Below are 20,812 nucleotides of genomic sequence, written 5' to 3'. Positions count from 1 at the left end.
GTCAAGAAGATGGATGGATGGATGGATGGATGGATGGATGATTAAACATGCTAAAATCAATCAGTAACCAATTATATATTGTTTATATTTACTGTTTAATTTGATAAACTTAAAAATAGTGAAGGGTTTTTCCAAATTTTGTGATGGCCCACAGCCCTGCATTGCACTAAACTTGATCCACCCCTGCACTGAAAAGCAGCCGAATCCCATCTCAACATTCAGAACCAAAGCAAGAGCAAACATTTGTAAGCTTCTACTGGAAAATTGGATTAGATTTATTTACCAAAGTGTTTCGAAAAGTAATTGTTTTAATCGTAAATAATTTATTTCTATCTTTGTATATTTATAAAAGCTCTACTATTTTCTTCACACTCTCCCTTGTCACTCTGCTCACCTCCAGCCTATTTTTTAATTCTATTTTTAATTTTTTAAGTAACCTTTCGCACCGTGTCAGATGTCATTTTTATATGTATCATAGAGACCGCAAATGGCCGCGGGCCGTAGTTTGGGCACCATTTATTCAGAGGGTTGTTTTCAGGGCCGCTAAAATACATATGCACATTTCTGCCCGGATACACATCCATCCATTCATGTTCTATTGATCTCATGAGAGTTTCTCTGGAGCCTATGCCAGCTGACTTTGGAAGAGAGGTGGGGTATGTCAATCACAGGGCCACATATAGACAAACAACCATTCACACTAACGTTCACAACTATGGAGAATTTGGAGTCTTGAATGAGCCTAGTATGCAATACTTTGGAATGTGGGAGAAAACCAGACTAACAGCAGAAAACCCAAACATGTACAAAGAGAGTGAGACAGGTTTGCTCACCACTAGGGCAGGATATAATTGAAGGAGAAGAGGTGGGCATTCCATCAGTCTGTCGTATCGTCAACAAAACGAGCATCCGTCACTGACTTTTTTTTTTCTTCTAATTTATCATCCGTCACTGACTAACTGAGAGGTCCGTTGACACTTGGCTTGGGTTAGTGACGAGTACACTGATGGACGAAAACCCACTTCCGTCAGTACTCAATCCATTATTTTTTCAGTTTCTCATTCTTCGTCAGCTAAACGGACGTCCGTCAGTGACGGACAGCTAACACTCAGAGGAGTTAGCTACGTGCTAGCAAGCTGCTACGACAGACATGAAACAGATGGATTTAAAACTTTACCAAAAAGCAGGAAAACACCCATTGGCCACTGTCAAGTCAAGTTTATTTATATAGCCCTTAATCACAAAAGAGTCTTAAAGGGCTTCAAATGCCCACATCCCTGACAACGACATCCCCTGACCGAACCACAAGAAAACTAAAAAACTAACTAATATCAGGGGGATAAATAAGTACAGAGAGGGATCCTGGAGGTTAATGTAAGTTATTTTTAAACTAAAAATGATAACCATTCGCATATATTCACTTTGATATGTTTTCGAAAAAAAGTGAAATTTTAAACTTTGGACAACATAAGGTGTCGCCAAAGTGATCAAACTGTATTTGCAATATAGAGTTGCTCATATCATATGTTTATCGTATGTGGTTCAATCTTGATAGCAATCTGACAAAATCTTTTTTCAAAATTTCAAACTTTCAAAATTTCTTTTCAAAGGGCCTTTGGAGTGAAAATGGCCAATTCAGACAGTCCCTTGTTTTACAGATATCTTAATACATATTTGTAGGGCTTCAAGCATGTAGTTTTTTGAGAGATTCTAATCCGCTTCCTGTGATACAATAGAAGTGGACCTGATGCAACCCCCACCCCCCACCCCCCATCTTTAGAGGTACAGTACGGACCCGCTTTCACTCTGACAACTCACATTGCATGCCTGCATGTGTTTCATCTTGTTCTTTGGTGCAAATTTTTCAGAAAGTGAGTATGTGTCCCCTTGAGGGATTATAATGATGGTGGCATGCTGGCCGACTGGTTAGCACGCCTGCCTCCCATTGTTGAGGTTGTGAGATTAAATCGGGGCTTCAGCCTTCCTGGATGGAGTTTGCATGTTCTCCCTGCGACCTCCTGCAAATCCGTGAGTCCATGACCCTTGTGAGGATGAGCAGTTAAGATGATATTGAATATAGACTTTTAAGTATTTTAAATATGGGGAAGCCCTGAAAATGGCAATTTAGTTGTCAAATTTCAAGAGGGTCTTCATAACATGTTCTCAGGCCCTTAAGGTATAAATCCGTTTGAATACGATCCTCAAACGCATCCATTCAGACATCCCATTTTCTGTAGCACTTATTCACACTACAGTCACATGTGAGCTCAAGCCTATCCCAGCTGACTTTGGCTGAGAGGCAGGTAGCACCTGAAATGGTTGCTGTAGCCAAACTGCAAGGCACATAAAGGCAAACAATCACCCTTAAGAACATTTTAAAGTCAACAGTTAACCTAATAATGCATTTGTTTTCGGTTCGGGAGAAGCTCCAAACGAGAACTTCATAGAGGAAGGCCAGAACCTGGATTTGACCAATCTTAGAGAGCATAGTGAGAGCTGTATCTAATATTTTGAGCCTCTTGTTTAGCTGAAGTTACGACTATCAAGCTATCTACAGGAAGCAAAAGTAATGCGTCATTACTCACCAAATTCCATCCCACCTGATTTATTGCACAACATTGCAATCTACATGAAAATGAAGCATTTTACAGTGAGTCACTAAAAGCTTTTAAAAGGCACATTGTCGGTAGGCTTACGATTATCATTACAGTTCTGATAACTGTATGCTAAAATGTCTTATATTTCTCAACATTTTTTTGCCGTCACATTTTCCGATTCAATTACACTGAAAACAGCAAACTCAATTCTTCATTCAGTTTGGTGAATGATAGCTTTAGAAATAGAAATGAGTTGGCAATTGCCAAAAAATTTGACAAGTAGAAATGAAAAATGATTCATACGATTTTTTTGTTACAGTATGACAAAACCCAACTCATAAAGCGTTATTCATCACTAGCATATTCAATAGTGTAAATGTGGAGTTGATTTGACTGATCTGATTGTACAAGAAGTTAACCACATTCCTTGAGTTTATAATTAGTCATGTTTGAATCCAAATGTCTAAAACGTCTGCTCACCAATCACATGTGTAATAACCACACCACAGAGAGTTTCTCCATCAATGACTTAGCAACTAAAATGGACAAACTTCCAGAGCAAAAGAACCCCTTTGAAGCATTGGGACGATGCACCATCATGTCAAAGCCTAAGAATAAGTTTGTGGCGATGTGTCCATGCGCCACAAAAATCATCCTGGCGCATGCTTGTTTTCCACATTGTGGGCTCAGCTTAACCAAGAAAAAGAAAGCAGCCGGACGCAGAGCACACTGCCGCTGAGCGACGTTGCAAGAGGAGATGGCCAAACGTCGGATGGAACGCGAGCGTAGTTGCCGGCCAAAATCCATCCGAGATTCAACCAAACTCCCACCCGCCATTGGCTCAAAAGAATATGAGGTGGGATGACCGGCCATTAGAAAAGGAAAATGCTGTACAAAAAATGCATATTCATTCTGTTTGTTACAGCTGCATTATTTTTTAAATGATTTATAAATAAATTTCAGTTGTTTTTTTTTATTTATGTTTTTGTGTTTTTTGAGTGTGAGCATGCATATTCAATATAATCTATTTTTTATTTTGCTAGTATTTTTACACATAATTTGGAATTAAATTATTGAAAGCAACAAAAAATTTGAGGCCCCTCTTGTGAGCCAAAAGCGTCAAGGGTTAGTATTAAAGGCTTAATTTAAGGGTTAGTTCAAGAGATTGTAGCTCTCGTACCTCTTATGAATTTGTATGCCAAAAAATACTTAAATTAATACTATAGTAAAATAAATAAATAAGTAAATACTAAATACTAAGTAAATACTTAAGTTATTGTTGAAGAGTAACTTAAAAATTTTGGACTTCTGTTTTGTTGACGATTTCTGTTTTGTAATTATATGTTAAAAAAAAAAAAACAGACATCAGTGAAAAACCTTTTCAATAAAAGCTATTTTTTTTCTAAATTAGCCAGACTTTTAATTGCTTAATCCTAGTAACTTGGAATAAACAACATACAAATGATTGGCTTTAACCTGGAACCATAATAATAATAATAATAATAATAATAATAATAATAATAATAATAATAATAATAATAATAATGAACTCATTATACTCAATTCACAAAACATAGATGTCTGCTTTTGCATTTGAACTCTTCCAACGTTTTTCTTGACGAAAAAAAAATAATCCCTATAGACACAGTTAAAAAAAAAATTGTAGAACATCTTCCCAGAAGAGTGGAGGCTGTTATAGCCTCAAAAGGGGGACACCAACGCCATAAATCCACTTCCTGTCGATGTAACGGCTCTATGCACAATGCGAGAGCTTGTCACACTCTGCAGGAGCTGACGAGCAACAAGTTTCCCCCCACTCAGGATGCAGCAAAAATAGGAAAACAGGCTCATGTTGACGTTGCAATCAGAAATTCCAAACATGGTTCAAGAGGGCAGCGGCAACCCAAACACGAGTCACGGGGTTGCGAGAGGTGATGAATGTTGTTCATCATCTGTTGTTGTCTTTTCCATCCCCCCGCCAGCCCAAAATATTATGGAAAGGAAGTAGATGGGCAGGTTGAGGGATGAGCTGATCATTTGTGTTTTGTTGTTTTTTCAGAATTTTATGAACAAATTATTTCAAACGACTGAGGGAATCCCGAACTTTTGCTTGCATTGATTGCTCCGTGGTCCATATTGTGAGGGACACATCTGGGTGTTGATGGGCAGTCTGTCAGCACAGGTCCGTCAGTCTGTCATTGACGGACAAGAGTTTCGCTGGCAGACTGGCGACTGACAGAAACTTTGAAATACTGACGAAATAAGCATCGACGGAAACTATTTTCAGCCGTCACCCGAACTGAAGATGAAGGACAGTAGAAGCAGGAGGAGGAGGAGCAGTAATAGTAAAAGAGTTTAGAATTTGTGTGTAAATTGGTCCAGATGATAACTAAATGAATAAAACTGTGTGCTGTTAACTTTGTAAACAGTTTTTTACTGAAACTCCTGACTTTAATTTAGTGATGACGGAAGTGCGGTTAAAATAACCAGAGGTGGGCACTTTTCTATCCGTCGGCCTCGTTAATTGACAAATATCCATATTTGATATATTTTCGGTAAGTGCTTTATGACGCAAAGCCTCGAAAAAATACACAAATTGCCCACCTCTGTTGATGGGTAATAGCGGACTTGTCGACTCGACGAAAACCCAAGAATATTCTTTATCCCATTTTGTTTAGTTCTTCTGACGTAACACCGTCAGGAAAAGTTCTTCTTGAAGGTTCTTCTGCTGCCAAAAACTGGATTACTTGTGTGTTTGGTTGTTTTTTGAGAACTCTTTGCGAAAATGTGGTGTCACACTTGACCAAATTCTGCGCTTCCAATCCCATTGCACTGGCAAATGCTCAATTTTCCATGGGATGCATTGGGGTTGATGGTTGATAATAATATGGTCTATGTAGCCTCACTAGTCTAAATACGGTATTTTGGTTAATATTGCGTTAGTGGAATATGAGTTAAACCGCAAAATCCCAACCTTGCTCTGCAGGATAAATTCAGTTCACAAACCCCGGAAAATACATCTTGTACTGCTCCCGTTGATTTCCGCCGATCCGGACCACCCAATCACAGAGCGATATTGTATTTGGTGTGTGATATGCAGCTGTGAGGAAACCAGGTCGCCAGTGCCGACGCCCGGGCGATCTAACAACCTAACACGGACACTGCAATAAATTCTGTTCTTGTAGAATTACTCACCGTTTCCTTGTTGAATGGTGAACAGCGAGAGGCGCTTCATGCATTTCTATCTGGTAAGATGTTTGTGCTTTATTCCCCCCTTCGACAAGAACGAAGACGACATTTTCATCTGTTGCTGTGATTGGTCAAAACAAACGTGCACAATGCCGCATCGTCCAATCAGCTCAAAGTATAGTACAGAATGTCCCGCCTTTTCCCGAGCAAATCACGATGGAGCAGTCCCAGATTGATATTGTGGAGAACTCCTTTGAGTGAATCACCATATCAATCTGGCTATTGCCAGGTTAGCAAAATCCAGCCGTTTTTAAATCAATATCAGAAGGCGGCCATTTTGCCACTTGCTGTCGGGTGAAAATAACATCATAGTTGCTAATGTCTCAGGTAACAACTAATCACAGCTCAGTGCAAAAAAAAAACAAAACAGGTGAGGTTTGAGTGGTCTCCTGAGCCCTGAGCAACTGTGATGTCATCGTAAGTCGACAGCAAGTGACAAAATGGCCGCCCGGTGAGATCAGATAAAATCGACTGGATTTTGCTGCATAGCTCATATTCCACAAATTAATCCGAATTTCATGTTTTGACCAGTGACGTCATAGGCTATGAAATATATTATTGTCAAGAAATGTTTCAGGTTGACTTCCTCTTTAACACCCAGCTAACCCTTAAGGGATGTTTCTTACCATTTCAAGCCAGAAACCCATAAAGATGCTTGATCCCGTATTGTTCCTTATGCAACGGTCTCTCGAAAGCAGATTCTTCTTGAAGGCTTGACACATTGACAAGTGATCAGAGCACTTGTTTATTTTGTCTTTTTTTTAAGACTCTTTGGACAAATGATAGCAAACTCAACATCTCCGCTGAGGAAATTCTGAACTTTGACTTGGATTGGATAGGTGCCCATATGCTCCACTGTCCACATTCCGAAGGATGCATCAGGAGAGCCTCAAGGGATGATGGGTAATACCCAACTAACCCCATGAGGTTCAGACACTTTTCCTGCCTCTTCAGCCCTTAGCTGTGAAACAAAAAAAGATTCTTCATCCTTTCTTGTTCAGTTCTTGTGCATTGGCCTCTTCGGGAAAAGTGAATCTACTTAAATGTCCATCGTGTGCGCCCACCTCCTCTTCTCCTCCACCAGTTGTGTGCGTGTGCGAGTGTAGGAGTACGAGGGTGAAGGAGGACCACTCTGCGTGGGCTGAACAGTGCTCGGGCTTTCTCTGCCGTGGTGTTAATAGGCCTCTCTCTCCTCTCAGCGGGACAGAAAAGCCGCCGTTTGCACCGAGGTAATGGAGTGATGGAGAAGTGGAAGGAATATGTGTGGGCGGTCCATGATGAAGGCCTCACACCTCTTTCTCTCTCTTTTAGCTCCCTCGCTCACTTCTCCCTGCACTTGCGTTCTCTGTTTTCTCACTCATCAAGGGCATTGCCGTCGCATCCACAGACGCAGCGGAAAGCGAGCGCTAAAAATCCTTGTCAGAGTTGCATATGATGAGCGCATGTGTTGCTGAATCAAAGAGACGTAAACGCCTGTGCATACTAATTGGATCGCTCTAATCGCGCAGCTTTTGTCTAGCTTGGCGGTGGCTTTGCGGCCGCATCCAAACACATGGGAGAGTGAAGTCACTCTGTGGGAGAGTCAAATCGCCTGTGAGGAAGACGGGGCAAGCGTCCAGACAAGCTGCTATGAATTTATTTGTACAGTCACATGACATGAATATTAATTCGAGGGTCTGTTTCTTTTCCCTTCCCCAGTTTGGTCAGCAGTTCCTCAGACACAGCATCAGGTTTGCGTCTTATAGATTGTCGGGTTTTGGAGCGCGGGTTGGTGGGAAGTTGTGAGAAGGCCTGGGGGTGAGTTGTTCATTCATAGCCGTCTTCACATATCAAGCATTTACTCGCCTGTGCTTGAATACTAAGAATGGGCCAATTTCCAGTTTGACAGTTAACCGTGGTTTTTAAAGTCAAGGTTTCAGTAACTGCTAATACTGGTTGCCACCGCAAGCGGGCATGCCCAGCTTCGCGTCACCTTGGCTGCTTGCAGAGGTGAATAAATAAACCACCTCTTTAAAGTTAATTGCTTCCAATTAAGTGTTTTCTCCTTCTTGGAGAGCAATTACGTACGAAGGAGGGAGGGAGCAATATGATAGAGACACAGCAACAATGGACTGATGCCTTTTTGCGCTGATAAATAGGCATTGTCCTAAAAAAATAAAAAAATGGTGCCAACGGGTAGTAGTTAGCCCCAAGGACAACATTATTATGTTATTTAAAAATAACAGAAACTGTGTTCAATGGAAAATAAATGTTTATCCATCCATCCATCCATTTTCTTGAACGCTTGTTCCTCACAAGGGTCGCGCGGGGGGGGTGGGGGGGGGGGGGTGCTGGAGCCTATCTCAGCTGGCTTTGGGCAGTAGGCGGGGTACACCCTGGACTGGTTGCCAGCCAATCGCAGGTCACAGAGAGACGAACAACCATCCACACTCACAAGCACAATAAATGTTTATATTTGCCCAAATATTTCAAAATAGTTCAATTTATAGCTGTAATTTTAATACAGTGGTATTTTTGCTTCTAGTTATCATACCGGCAGAATCTAATATCAGCCCATGCATGCACAGAACCCAGTAAAGAAAGACTTTGTCATAATTGTGCGCGGATGTACACTACAACAACACTGTCATCAATTACAATTAGGGTTGTATCAATGCTAATGTCTTGTGTTTGTTGTTTGAAATGAGATCCACATTCTTCCTTGGGGTCCCTTGCAAAAATTCTACAAAATCAAAATAAAAATTAGTGCAATACTTCACTTAAACAAATTCATTTGTGCTATCATCATCCTTTATCCATTCAACAGATACATTTGTATACAAAGTTATACAACAACAATCACAATTTTTTCTTTTCCATGTACTTTTTTTTAAGTTTACCTTTATAATATGCCTGTAATAAGTTATGGGAGGGTTCTATTATGAAGCCATTTTGGGCATGACGGGTGCATTAGTTCTCGGGAATAGGCAAAGTCAAGCGATTACTGAGGGCCTGTCTGATGTCATAGCTACACCTTTCATGAGTTGGAAGCCGCTGTAAAAAAAAAAAAAAAAAAAAAAAAAAAAAAAAAAGCCAGGTGCAGATGCAGTAGTTCTTTCTAACAAGACTGCATGCCAGTCTCCTCCACCATCATCCAAGACATCTTGGCATGCATGCATCAAATTGAACAGTGAAGGGCAAGGAATGCTGCTCTATTTTGAGTGATTTGAAGATTTGCAAGTTCTTGTTTGGATGCACAAAACCAAACTGTTGGGCACTAGTCAAAATGAGACAAGACTGAAGATTGAATGAATAATTTGACAGTTGTTTCATTTCGCAGATAGGTACTTCTTCTAATGTGTGATGTAAAATAGTTGTCAACATAATAGTGTGAGCGAAGTGGCGTATTGGGTGCGATTCAGACACTCATATCTGCCTCACAGGCAGAATCCAGTAAAAACATTTGGGAGCATTTTAGATAAAACAGCAACACCTGAGTATTTTCTAGCTTTTACAGACAAGCGTGAAAGGTTGGGTTAGTGAAGTAATGTCCAATTTCTCAAGTCCCTGTTGCACTGCCTCTTCAAGTCAAGATTTATCCACTTCATTTGAATCGTTTACAGACTGTTGTTCTGGTTCGACAGCTTGAACACATATTGGAAGTAGGGGTGGGAGAAAAAAATCGATATCGCAATATATTGTTGCGATCTCTGTTGCAATAAATTATCAATACACTGACGGTAGATATCGATATAATGTGTCCAGTTGTGCAGTGTTATGTTATAAATGGTTATGCACTTTAATTTGTCTCACTTTACAATGTTTACAGTTAAAAGGCTCAGAGGCAGTGAGGCACTACGCAGAACTTTGTACATTGTACAAAGTTTTGGGATTGAATAAATGCATAATTAGACATTTTCCTTTTTATGGGCATTTGTGGCTTTTTTAGTTCATATCGTCATATCTTGCAAAAAAATTTTTGACACTATATAAAAAATCGGAGATATCGGGTATCGTGATATCGATATCATGAGCCAGATATCGTCACAGTATCGAATCGTGGTTTACCCGTATCGTCCCAACCCTAATTGGAAGGGATGGTATCAAACAACCAATGCTGCGAGATCTGAAGGTAGTAACAGAGACAGTTCTAAATAATTGTATTGTTGTAAATAGTTGTAATGAAATCTGCAATGCTGATATTATTTTTCTACTAATCTTCAATTACCCGAATTGATAGATTGGGAGCATTCAACAAGAAGACGTCAGATTTCTGAAATGGCTAATAAACGCGTCTTTCTAAAATGCTAATTAAAATTACGTTCTGGCACTTGTCTTTTTCCTGGTCGCTCGACAGCTAACGTTTTCATTTCCCAAATGACAAGAAGCCATGATCTATTTTAAATCCATGACCCAATTTAGATGACAAGTTCAAAATTGGCAAAATGTTCCAAAAACAAACTAACAAATATTCGTAAAACCATTTAACAAGCAATTGCCCCCGAAAAAAGTTCAACACGAGGACGTTTAAGTGCAAACAGCTGAATGCAAACCAAACAATGATTTTTGGTTTGCTTGTTTTGCTCTTGCGCACATAATGTGATGGATGCTGCTTCATTGTCTTCATCTTCTTCTCTGCCTCCTCGTGCAGAGGCGTCGCACTCGCCAGCTCTTTTGTCCTTGGGAAAGCTTGTTGCGATGATGACAGCAAGCCACTCGCACAATACGCTCATCTTTGGGCGCATTGTGATCGTTGTAGTGCAGACAAAAGACTTTCTTATAAATGATCCACAAATGTAAACAAGTGGTGCCATCGCAAATATAAACACAGTAAATGTCAAGATTTTACACTTTCTATCGTGTTGAATGTGAGGGGTCAGGCGGGGAGTTCTTCTGTCAAATGAAATATTTAGTATTCCTCTCAAAAAATACAGCACATATATTTTGTAAAGCTTGATGTTTGGTTGCACAACATGCACAGATGGACCCAGTCTCCTTGAGCCACTGGATTAAGACGGAAAATGTCTTTATTTTCAGAAGTAAACGGCAGCAGATGAATATTCCTGATGCTGATGTGACTTGTGTGATATCAGGAGAGACACATGGGGCTTCAGTGGGGCGCTTCCCCTCCTTTTCTGAGAGAAGGGTGGTCCCATCGTCTTGTCATTGACAGGAAACACTCACCACAAACCGTTTTCTCCTGTCCCGACCAATAACATACACACACCTACATGCACACGCATGCACACACATGGGTGGCATTCACTTTACAAATGACTTTTCACTTCACACTCAAATGTCCACATGACTGTTAGAATATCAACGAAGGGGAGAACATTTGTGTTTGTGATTTCCCTTCACCTTGAGTGAGGAATTCCCCTGCTGGTTTTCCCCATCTCTAACTCCTTTGACTCTAACGCCTCCATAGAGCCCAACTAGGGGTTATGACGTTCTCGGCTTTGTCTCGTGACTTCTCGGATGTCTAAAGGAAGGAACAAGATAGTCTTGCATCATTTTATTTCGGTAAAAAAAAACAAAAAACACACACACACACACAGAGCATGGCAAAAATTCACAGACTAAATTTCTGCCATGAATGCAGTTGCAACGGCCAGGTGTCACAATAATTTTTTCCAATCATCTACATCACAGCCTGCAAAAAGTCACCTAAAGTAATAATCACATTTCAATTTTGTTCTTTGTATCTCTTTGCATGCGGACTCCCCAGTGTGACAGAAATACCATAAATGTATGGTCAACCCCAAGAGAAAGTGGAAAAACCCTTAGTGACTAAAGTATGCTTTTTATGGCTGCATCCTTTGTTTGCTTTGGGGAATGCCTGTTGCACATTGAAATATATTTAGATATTTTTCTGTAAATTGATTGAATTAAATTCAGAGAAACAGTATGCAGTCCTGTGTGGTCCCCATAGTAGCAGTGATGAAAAACTGAGGCCCCTCCCATCATTTAAGCTGCCCGTCCCCGCTCTACAACATCACAAGGACACAGGCCTGGGTCATCTTGAGGGACGGGACAATTCCCGGTGGGCCGGCAGAGGGCGCTATTTATTTCGGGCCGTCAATTCGTTACAAAATCGCCCGTAAATAAAGAGCGTCCATGTCATCTTCATTTGACTGTCTCATTGTAAATCAACGTTAGCGCCGATGCTGCTTACATAGACCATCCATCATCCATCCATCCATCTTCTTCCGCTTATCCGAGGTCGGGTCGCGGGGGCAGCAGCTTTAGGAGGGAAACCCAGACCTCTCTCTCCCCAGCCACCTCAACCAGCTCCGTCGGCGGGATCCCAAGGCGTTCCCAGGCCAGCCGAGAGACATAGTCTCTCCAGCGTGTCCTGGGTCGTCCCCGGGGCCTCCCGCCGGTGGGACATGCCCGGAACACCTCCCCAGGGAGGCGTCCAGGAGGCATCCGAACCAGATGCCTGAGCCACCTCAGCTGGCTCCTCTCAACGCGGAGGAGCAGCGGCTCGACTCAGTTTGGTTATTTTACAGGTAAAGAAACGCTTCCAAAATGTGGCGAGTTGTGCTTTGTTTTGTTCCAATGCTTCTCTGTGTTACACACAACGTGGCTTGATTCTCTTCGTCCTCATGTACTTAACCTCGCAGCTCACCTGTCTTTCTCTAATGAGTCAACAGTGAAAGCTGCAATCCTGCCGCAGGAGCTGCGTGGCAGCTGTGTAGATGCGCTTGGATGAGGAAGAGGAGGACGCGGAGGAGGAGGAGCACCTAGAGGAAGACATCTCTGTGGAAATAAAGCCTGGTCCACCTTTGTGCGTCAGCTTTGCCTCCTCCTCCCAGCTGCTTTCTACACCTACGTTGTCCTCCACCTTCCTGCTCCCTTCGCTCCATCCTCCCTTTCCATCCTCCTCACATCAAAGACACCGATGCTCTTATTCCAAATATGACTTGTTCATTGTTTGGCTGAGTTAAACAGAGGGTTTCAAACACTCTTTCCATTTCACCCAACAACCGTTTTTTTTTTCTTTTTTTTTTTTCCCTGGATTATGTAACGTTACATAATTGTATCCGGATATTTGAGAGAACTCTGTCAGTCTTTCACTGACAAAACTTTTATTCTCGCTCTGATATGATCGCAATAGATGCCGCATTGAGGATGAAGATTTCTGGTATTCAGATGTGGCTGCTTCTCTAGTGAAGTAAATAATAAGAAATAGCTGGAGGTACATGAGTGAATTTCAATTAATAGTCATTCTGGGATGCGGCCATATTCCAAAATACACACTTTGATTTTTGATGATTTTACTTTTACTGAAACTTTTACATTTCCAACACTCTTAAGCGTGCCCATCATTCTCAGGTGATGTTTGCATGCACATTGTTGCCATAATTACCATTTAAACAGCTAAGTTAAATTTGTAATTTTTTTTCTTAAATACGATCTTTTTATGTAGTCATTTCCATTACAAAAACAGACTTCTAACGTGAACGGAATACAATGGTGAAGTGACGTACACAAAACGTGACTTAGACTTAGACGACTTTATTGATCCCTTTGGGATGGCTCCCCCTGGGAAAAACGTCACGTAGTGCATTGTATACAGAAGTAAATACAGCCTCACGTCAGTATTGATGCATTGTTAACAATTTCAAGGATTTTATGCTTGTACTGAAGACATTTAAACACAAATGTGCCTCCATCTAGTGGTCAGAAGTGAAATTACTTCCAAAATAAATAAATAAAGCTCGATATTGAAAGTTTAAAAAAAAATGCATCACATATAAATTCAAGTTCATTATTTTGATATTAATACTAAAAAAGTGAAAAATCAATAGTAACAAATTTGTAGACAAGTTCAAACAATTCACTCAAAAATAACTGTTATAAATGACAACAAACAATCATCTGAACAGAACCACTTGACTGAGGAGAATATATTTTTTGACTGCATATTTAATTAATTGGTAGTTGGAAAAGCGTGTCCGTTGGGCAAAAATACTCCCTAGTAAGAGCTGTTGCTGAAATAAATCGGCAGTTTCCCTCTCATCAAATCAACGACAAGTCTGCCCTCCTCCCATGTACCTTCCTCTTATGATAGGAAAATGCTCTTGTGTTTAATAATTTGTTAATACAGTAAGTTTTTGATATGCTATTGTGTTTAGTTACAGTATTTGTTTGTGACTTTTTTCTTTTTTAAATAAACTATTGTGTCAAACTTTGCTTTATTTTTTGCTGAGCAATTTGTTTTTGTGTTGTTGATATCGTGTTGTTCAGTATTTTTTATTTTGTTATTTGTATTTGTGTTTTCTTAATTGATGTTGAGTTCATTTTTTTGATATTGTTTTTGTCGTTATTTGTTGTTTTGCACTTTAAGGTCCCTACAAAATGCTGGACTTTCTGTAACATGCTGATGAAGTTACTTTGTACAAATTCTGTGCGCAGTATCAGAGATAGTGACATGCTGGGTGGAAACACAGATTTATGACAATAACATGAATCTGGGTTCTTCTGAAGAGTGTACAAAAAGGCAAATAAATCTACCGTAGTTACGGGTCTGCTTTGGAAATTTTGAAAGAAGCCCCTGCCTGTAACTACTGAAAGTGGGGACGAAGGTATCAGAGCAGACAGGGTAGCAGGTGGATAAAAAAAGGGGGGAAAAATACCAAGATATTAGTGTTAAAAAGAAATTTTTGTGGGGCTGTCCTGGTTTAGGGACAGTATATTACACTAGTAGACACTGAGCTAATCATCTGGTTGTGGATTGGAGAGTGTCGTCGTGTGAAAGCTGCAACTGCGGCAATCTATCACCTATGCTGGGTTCTGTGCACTTTCACATGGACTACCCATTAATGACATTTTTTTTTTCTGCTCCAGAAAGTATACCGAGTAGTCTTTATTTATTTGGTATCTCGCACAAGCATTGAGTGGCTGAGTTCAGTGAATGGATGGAGCGGCTGAGGTCACTGCAGTGTTTTTGTGGGTCACTTGCCCCCCTCACCAGTTCAACGCCTCTCCTTTTAACAGCAAATCATAATGAAAGCTGAAGGTTTTGCAGCCACAAAGAAAGCGAGAGAAAAAAGTGAGAATGGCTGTTTGGTTCCTAGGCAACAGTGAACGCCGGGCCGCGGCGAGGGGCTGCAGGGTGGGTTTCCGAGTTCCCATGTTTTCTGCCTTGTCTCCACATTCTCTTCCTGAGGAATGTGACCCACCTGACCCCTGTGAATGCGTCTGGATTGAGCCGCCCCTCCCTGTGTACAATCACAGTGCACTGTAATCGAAAAGCCTTTATGAAAGCAAACCTTGCGCTCCCTTTTTCTTGCCCCTTTATCGCAGAGGTAGACGCCATGTTAACAACTGACCGATTGATTTTGACGCACGTTTTTAATTTTAAATTGTATTCACTCCTTGCTTTCTGATTTTTTGTTTTGGCAATTTTCTTTTTTAAAACACATTTTTTGTGGTAAATGTTTATTCATGTAGCCTATGCACCCACTTTTTAAAGAATTTTATACAGTATATGGGCGGCATATGTTCGCTGACTGGTTAGCACGTCCGCTTCCCAGTGCTGAGGACACAAGATCGCTTTCAGACTTCGGCCTTCCTGAGGGAGTTTGCATGTTTTCCCCGTGCCTACGTGGGTCTTCTCCGGTACTCCAACTCAGTCTCCTCCCATATTCCAAAGACATGCTTGGCAGGTTAATTGTAGGGATGAAACGATACCGACAATATAGTGATATTGTGATATTAAAACTGCCACAATATCGTTGTTGTCATGTTCACGATATTTAGAAGCTACACATCTATTAAAAAACTCAGGTTGATTTACATTTGGCCAATTCTAGCACCCTCTGTGGCTACTTTTTTTTAGTGCAGTTTAATTTTCATTAAGGATATTTTGGTTATTTTATGTTTAAAATCTACGCTCATGGTCATATGAAGGGGATTGCAATATGCTTGTGACGTGAGTCAATATGTGGAGGAACTCAATGTGGCCTTGCATTAGGTGAGTAAGTGCCTCAATATTAAGTCTTATTAGAGATTATATGTGGTTTATATGCATTGCTGTTATGTACAAAAGCACAAAATTGTGCTTTTACTTTTAGTATGAGCTCATTTTTTATTTTTTTTTTACAATATTGCGACCTTTTTTAAATATCGCCAACCTCCCCACAATACCGTGATAATTGTCGTATCGTGAGCTTCACATCGTGATAATATCGTATCGTGATATTTGGATATTGTTACATCCCTGGTTAATTGGGCGCTCTGAATTGTCCCGAGGTGTGCTTGTGAGTGTGAGTGGTTGTTCGTTTGTGTGCCCTGCGATTGGCTGGCAACCAGTTCAGGGTGCACTGCCCAAAGACAGCTGGGATAGGCTCCAGCACCCCCGCAACCCTTGTGAGGAATAAGTGGTTAAGAAAATGGATGGATATACAGTATACTGTATTGTGGAGAGTAAAGTGACATGACTTGTCTTCGTCTCCTCGCATTCTCAATTACTGCATCTCCACCCTTCAGTATATTTTTGTCAATGCAAATATATGGGTGTCAATTTTTTGTTGATTTTGGGCTATTCGGGTCGGCCCTGTCCCTATTCCCCCCAAATAACAAAAAACTGTGAATGATATGATATACTGTATGTAAACACAAAAGAAGCCTAAAGATTGGATATGGTTATCTTTGGTAGCTCTTTCAAACAAAACATATTACTGTATAGACGTTTGGGATTTCCACATGTGCTTTGTCCCGGTCTACTGCTACAGTGCTCCGCAAATGACCTAAACTGGAAGGAAGTGCTTGATTAATGCAAAAGTAAATTTTTTGTAATATCCTATCCCGTGTTGGCAAAAGTTTGGAATTTCTAACCAGACCATTTGTCATTTTAATTGAATAAATGAAAAAACAACATCAATTTTCTGAATGTTCCATCCATTATTGATCATCTTGACAACATTTTGTAATATTTGAAAATTGTGAAATTTAATGTATAGCACTGCTTCTATTTGCACATTTCGTGTTTCTGGTATGTTTAGCTCCACATTTGGAGCTAAAGGATGTTTATGATGCTATTTATATTAAAGATGGTCATTAAATTTTCCGCCAATTTTGACTGTGGCGTTATTTAGAATTTCCTGAAAATCGTGACATTTTGACAGAAGATAGGACCATTTATTGGCGTTTCCAACACAAATGATGCCTCGCCAGTTGTATTTCCCTTTCCTATACACTCACAAAATATTTTTTACATTTACCACCAATTGACCTTGTGAGCTGGCTTTCCAGCTCACAATTTTCCAATAATAAAATGTACTTTTAACTTGTCATTGCAATTATTATTCAGAAGGACCCTTGGAAAGCTTAAACATAGGATAACGTTCCTTGTTGTCATCAAAATCTGAGTACATAATATTCTCATCATAGCTGAGCCAAAGTGTGTTCACTCATCGGCACGTGCGAGTTTCACATCAAACACATTACAATATGTCACTTCGGCAAAACAAAAGATCCGGGTGCCAAGATATCGTATAACCCCTATTAATGTTTATTACTAAAGAGACGAAAGGAGAAGGGAGACAAAATCGTATACGATATAGTATAGGAAAATATGGAAAAAATATCACAAATATAATTAGCGCTATCCCTTGCTACTCCATCACACTACAGTCAAATGTTGATATTTATTTTGTTAATTATGGTCCAAAGTCTAAAATGTTCACAAATCAACAGAGTAGACAGTTTGATAAGACAGTCCAATATAGGGTGTTCCAAAATGGTTGACCCCATTTGGTAGGCCAATAATTTTGACAATTTTCGTTGGAATGACCTCAAATTTTCACAGCTTGTGTAGAAACGTTTCAAGTTTTTGTGTGTAACGTTTGGCATTTCTATCTTTTCAGGTTAAGAAATGCCGTTCACTTCAAAAGAAAAAGGCATTTTGCGTGTTTGAGTATGATCGGACTCAGGCACTGAAGACAGTGCAGTGTGCCTTCTTCACAAATGTTCTTTTCTTTGTAAATTTAACCAATAAAACTTATGACCTTCAACATAAACTGTATTTAGTTTCATTAAGACCCATCAAGTTGTTTCCCCAATATGGGCATTTAGAATGGGGTCAACCATTTTGGAACATCCTATTACGAATATAGGTTACGGCAAAGTATAAACACTGACTTTTAACAAAACGGTGATACACCACAGCTAAATGTTGATCTTTTTTTGAAATGGGTTTTCCACCACGTGGACTTGCAGGGAAGGGAGAAAGACGTGCAAAGCAGCACAGCTGTGAATTTGTCTACTGTCCACGGAATGCTCTAAAACCATGCCCTGCTCAACTGGTAACTGCCAATCTATAATATCATGACTGAAGATAGCTAGCTACATGCAATAAGAAAATGATAGCGTACATGATGTAAAATCATGTTAGGCTCACTTTCAAATGAAGTGGTTGAGGACTATAAAACTACTAAACAACTCGAGTTCTTATTTAGTGGGATAAGTGCGACTCATTCTTGATCTGTAATGCGTCTCAAGGCATCGCATTAGCCACGCCCAAAAATGTGAGAAAAAGACACGATAAGAAATAATTTTCTTACATCATATTTGAGCAATTACACCATCTTCAAATATGTATAAAATATTTATAGAAAGATCTGGAATGTCACTTCACAAGGACTATATCTTGTGAATATTACATTGAAACGAAACACAATACTGTACGACAAATCATCATAACACTTTCTTTTGCGATATATGGAATTGATATTCTACACCAAAATATTAATATTTCTATAAATAACTCTACAAATAACAGACGCAGAAGACCATTGCGGTTATATCTTGCCAATTTACAGGTTATGGAGGGGAATAAAAATGCTAATATGACCTAAAAAAACAAAAAATCATACAACTATAGCAATATATGCAAACAATTTCTACATACGACAGCCAAATTCCTGTTTTGTTAATTATGCTCCAAAGCCCAAAATAGTCCCTATTAAACAGATCAACAAATAAAGATCTTGTCAACATTGTCAGTGGGACAAAATATCAGAAATATCAAAGTATTATGATCATGTGCAATTCAATATTAATTAGATTAAGGCCTAATATTGTGTTGATTAAGTTTACTACCAAGCAGACCTACGGGGAAGGCAACATTAAGATCTTATGAATATTAGTTTTGGAACAAAATATGATATGGAAAAATATCATGCCACTACCCCTTTCAATGCAAAATTGACACATGACCAGAAATGTGAAATTCCAGTCCAGAAAGTAAAAACCTTGCCACAGTTTGGCTTTCGCCACAGGTGCTTAAGCAGGTAAACGAGCTTGTGTGAGTAGGAGCACCTGTGGCCACAGACAAATTGTGTGGCAGGGTTTTGACTTTCTCCACCGATATTTTCCATCTCAGATATTAATAACAGATTAGAGAAGGGTTATCTTTTCAATATCATGGGTTAGGCCAAAAATATTGATCTGGCAAAATTTCGTATCACTATCAGTTGTGATTACAGTAATGATACACTGCAGTCAAATAGCGATATAAATAATCACTGTTGGGTTGGAATTTGTTTTTCTTTTTTTGTTTTTTTTTAAATTTAGGGTCACAAGCTTTCAACTCGTTAAGAGTGCTCCACTATTTATTTTATTTTTTTTAAATAATACTAGCAAATAAAGTAGATACAGTACATTAAGTGCATTTGGCTTGTGATAATTAATTTACATACTGTATTGTGTATTTTATTTTATGACCAAATATGATTAATATCAATGCTTTGCTTGTCTGAATTAGCTACAGTGTGTGATTGTTGTTATTATAATAACACTTAATTGTGCAAGCGTACCTAATGCTGTGGCCCGTGTGGCAAGTGATTTTTCACGTCAAATGTGTTTATGAGTCTGAGAGAAATAAGCGACAGCAAGTGTTGGCTCACGGGCCGCCTGCAGTGGGGTGCAACATGGAGGTGTACGGAGGACGATGAGACAGAAGGCCACGATACACACTCCATCTGGACACACACTCTGCGAGCGAGAGTGTGAAAGAAAAAGAAGAAGAAGAAGAAGAAGAAGAAGGAGAACAACAACACCTAGACGCATAGAGACAAAAGAAACATTACGCCATTATTGATTTGGAAAGCAATAAGCGATGTTGCCTTCAATATCCAAAATGGAGGAATGAAGATTAGCAAGTGAGCAGTCTTTTCCCCCACTTTTTTTTTTTTTTTTCAAATTACATTTGATATATGCAAAAATAATCCTGAAATAGGTGTTAGGATGTTTTTATATGCGCTAGCTGAACAAACTCTACCCCCGCCTGAAATCCTGCAAACTCACACATGCAGAGGTGTTGAGCAAATTGACCCGAGACCCTTGCAAAGAGCTCATGCTCGTTCGCAAGCGTTACATAAAACATAACAGGAGAAACAGCAGCGAACGTCAGTCGCATCCTCCTACAGATGCCTTAACAGTCACGACTTGTTGCAATGCTCTTCACATTCGTGTGCACGCATACAAGCACAAGCGCACGTGTGTGTGTATGCACATTCTTTTCTTAGCACGTTTATTCTCCATATGTAATAAGATTGTTACGTGTGTACGATGGACAACGTGGGGAGCAACATGAGACATGAGACACGTCCACCTCTTTTAAAAACGTGTATTTTTTTAATGCATTTTGGTAGCTAACTAAGGCCCTGTTCACACGAAAGCCCGTTTCAATGTATGTATAACCGCCAGTCTGTCAACAATGGTAGCTAGCCGTATCTTCGTCATTTTGCTCAACCTCCTTAGCTTTTTTATGCTTTTACAACAAAATGTTTTTCCGTGATGTTTTACTTGAATCGCCCGGCATTGTCACTTCTCCTGTGTTATGTTCGTCTCTCTGATCTGCATATATTACTGGATAGCCAATAGCCCATACACGCCTGTGCAAGCTGTTAAAGCCACAGGACAGCCATCTTACTACTCCCATCACGCGAGCAGATTACTGTTTAAACTACTTTGAA

This window comes from Festucalex cinctus, chromosome 11 (genome assembly GCF_051991245.1).
Source record: "Festucalex cinctus isolate MCC-2025b chromosome 11, RoL_Fcin_1.0, whole genome shotgun sequence".
Lineage (NCBI taxonomy): Eukaryota > Metazoa > Chordata > Actinopteri > Syngnathiformes > Syngnathidae > Festucalex > Festucalex cinctus.
Note: the sequence above shows the minus strand (reverse complement) of the source record.